The sequence below is a fragment of the Miscanthus floridulus genome, chromosome 11 (assembly GCF_019320115.1).
Source record: "Miscanthus floridulus cultivar M001 chromosome 11, ASM1932011v1, whole genome shotgun sequence".
Classification (NCBI taxonomy): Eukaryota; Viridiplantae; Streptophyta; class Magnoliopsida; order Poales; family Poaceae; genus Miscanthus; species Miscanthus floridulus.
This window is the reverse complement of record NC_089590.1, coordinates 16,520,305-16,523,948: the sequence shown is the minus strand read 5'-3', so window position 1 is coordinate 16,523,948 and position 3,644 is coordinate 16,520,305.

The following is a 3,644-nucleotide window of genomic DNA, read 5'->3' as shown; positions in this document are numbered from 1 at the left end:
GGCGCTAACTTCAAGTCCCCGGCTCGTATCTCCACCTTCCTCAAGACAATGGCCATCAACTTCGACGTCCCCGCGGTTCGCTCCACTTCCATTACCTTTTACTTTGATCTTTTTGCAAATTTATTCAGTTGGTGATTTTTCTTTTCTTCTGTCTTCTGGATTCCATAACCTTAGGAACTGCGCAACAAATTAGTTATCCCAACCGATCAGCCACACGTCCAATGCCTTGGACCAATGGGCAACCCAGATCCAACCGATCTGATCAACGCAGAGGTTAATAGAATCCCCTTTAGAGCCCAAAATTTCTCTCTGAACTTGTGGAAAGACACATTCCGATCTTGGCCCAAAACCACCAAAGGGTGGAAAGATTGGTATTTGAGGGTCAATAGATCGATGCAAGTATACTGGGCAGAGCGAAAGTTAGACCAATGTATCAGGCTCTCTATTGCCGATATGCAGAAAAATGAATCAATGATAATTGCAGCTGCTTATTTCTGGTCAGATACGACCAATACTTTTATGTTTGGACATGGCCCAGCTACCCCTACCCTTGCCGATGTCCACATGCTTACTGGCTTGGACATCTCAACTGCCGATGAAGGCTCCATCTATGGTAGAAAGCCTGAATATAGAGTGAATACCCGTAACATCGGCGGTTGGACAGGATATATTCAAGAATACCAGAAAACCGGGACACCTAGCCAGAGGGAACATGCCACATTCCTGAATATGTGGTTAGAAAAATTTATCTTCTGTGGTCGATCAGTAGGACCAACCAATGCCTTCCTCCCTGCAGCTGAACTTCTGGCTAATGGCGTAAGGTTTCCTCTTGGCCGATACCTTCTGAGCTCTACTTATCATCTTCTTCACCAAGTGTCTCAGAAACTCCTGCTTGGCGAACCCATCGGCAACCTGGGAGGCCCGTGGTGGTTCATCAACATGTGGCTGAATGCCCATATGCACAAACATTTGCAATGGGACTTTTTTGCTCAACAATTCCCACGAGAAATTGCTGAAGATTACGTGCTCGGGGATGATGAATCGGCAACACGCTCACCCCTCAATTTTGGTGAAGCCATAATTGTCCTTCCTGGAACAGAAGCCAACGAAGACCAAATCGGCAGATTCTTTCAAAGCTTCTATAATGGCCTTTCTCGTGATCATAGGGCCTGGGTGCCTTACATCGATGAAGAAAACAGATTCCCCCTTCTTTTCAACTTTGCCGATGACACTCTGAATCAAGATAATGAGCTCATGATGGCTATCATCACTCCCAGGGCAATTCCAGTAAACACATTCGGCAGCGGGAAAAACACCAACATTACATATGAATTTTACAACCCATCGGCAGTATCCCGCCAATTGGCTTTTGGGCAACTGCCAATCAAACTCTGCTTTGCCGATGTGATCAAACCCAGGGAAACAATCACCTGCGGAACAGACTGGAACAAGGTAGTACAACTTTCTCCTGATGCCGATACCACAGATGTTGATATATCTACCTGGACACCAATATCTTTCATCACCGAGTCATACAAGCAATGGTGGCGAGAGTGGAAAGAGCAACTGTTCGCGACTTCTGCTCACACATATCGGCACATGATCGATTCTGAATATGCTATCCCTGACGACGCGGTAAGTTTCTTTGAACTCCCTTTTGCTTTTCCTTTCATTTATCAATAACTGACTCCCTTGTAACAGGTTAACCACCCAGCACCATCGGTGAGCAAAAGTGGGAAACCCTTCAACCTCCGGCCTATTTCCCCAACATCGCCGATCGGCTACAACGCTCCCACCTTAGCCGCTTTGACCCACCAGAAGATTCGTACCAAGACCATCACTTCTAAGTCAAAATTGGCTATATCCAGGGCTACTCCATCGGCCGCTGCTACAACCTTGGTCAAAGCCTTTAAGGTAGCAACCTTGTTTATTTTCACTTATGCCAATCACAAACTATATTAACCTTAATCATCAGGGGGTAAGAGCTGCTACTGGATCATCATCGGCAATTCCGCCGATATCAAGCACCACTCCTTCAGAGGTAGCTTCTTGACTTTACATTTTATCTGTTAAATATCATATCTCACACTTGTTTTACAGCAACAATTGGGTATATCGGCAAACGTACCAGATGCCCAAGCTTCACAACCAACAAGTATCGATGCCCCCCAGCCGATCGTTGCCGATGTCCAAGCAAAGCGCAAAGCTTCAACAGATACTGAAGCACAGCCAAAACGACAAAGGTCTATGCCGATCCCTACATCTGCCCCAATGTCATCGGTCATCATACCTCAAGAGCCTACCACCGATGAAGTCACAGAGGATATCCCATCGGCAAGCTCAGCCGATCCACACGACACACTCCAGGTTGCTTCCTCCAGTCAAGCACAGGAAATTGCCTTGAAACAGGTAAACCGATCAACCTATCTGATTTTACAATACTCGTACTTACCCCTGATTGATCTCCTTGTCTTTCTTTCAGGAACAAGATTCCCCGAACAGCCTATTTTCCTTTGCCATTGACATTTCTGACGACGATGGAGAGGAAACAAGTTCTTCCCTTGCACTGGGAACAATATCGGCAGAAACTAAATCCAAGTTGGAAACCCTCCTGAACTTGCTACAGCAAAGTACCGCCCAACTGGTAGATGACTCGGACCCCGCAAAGGCAATCTTCAAAACAATTCGTGGCCAGGTCCCTGCCGATGTTGAAGAAATACTCTTCCCAGCAGCTCACTTAGAAAGCCGTCAACTGCAATATCAACGGGCTGCTCAGCGCATTGCCGATAGAGCAGCTCAAGCTCAACTTAAAGGAGAGATGCTACAACTGAAACAAATCGCTGATGAGAAGCACAAGGGCATCGTCAACTTGCAGACTTCGGGTGCTGCACTTAAGCAGAAAATCTTGGATCTATCGGCAAGGAAGGCAGCTCTATTGGCTGAATTGAAAGAAATTGATGCAGCCTTAACTCATGCTCAACAAGAAGAAAGCCAGCTACCCAATGCTGTCAAAGCCCTTCAGCAAGAAAGAGATATCCAAGCTCGCAAAGCTTTAGCCATGAAGAAGAAACTCAAGCCTGTGGAAGGTGCTGCCGATGACGATATCAAAGAAATGGAAGAAGCTGACCAGATTCGCCTGCGTGCGATATTAGCTATCCAATCCTTGCTGAACGTATAATCTTATTTACTGTATCGGCACTTTATGAGACATTGATACCCTTGCATAATTCTTAGCCGATAATACTGTTATCGGCACTTATACTTTTATGCATCTGTCCAGATACTAGGGTAATATTTCTTTAAATATTTTCCATTTAACGCTCTGGGAAACACAACCCCTTCGAGGGTTTCTAAAATATATGCATTACCAGGAATAGACTGACTTATCCGATATGGACCTTCCCAATTAGGAGACCACTTTCCAAACTTTGAACTTTTAGTCCCAATCGGTAAAATCAATTTCCAGACCAGATCTCCATCGGCAAACTCTTTTACTTTCACCTTCTTGTCATACCATCTAGCTACTCTTTTCTTATTTTCTTCAATACTAACTAAAGCCCTTAACCGATGACCCGCCACATCTTCCAACTCATCTTTCATAAGAGTATTATACTCATCGGCTGTCAGCTGATTTTGAGAACGTA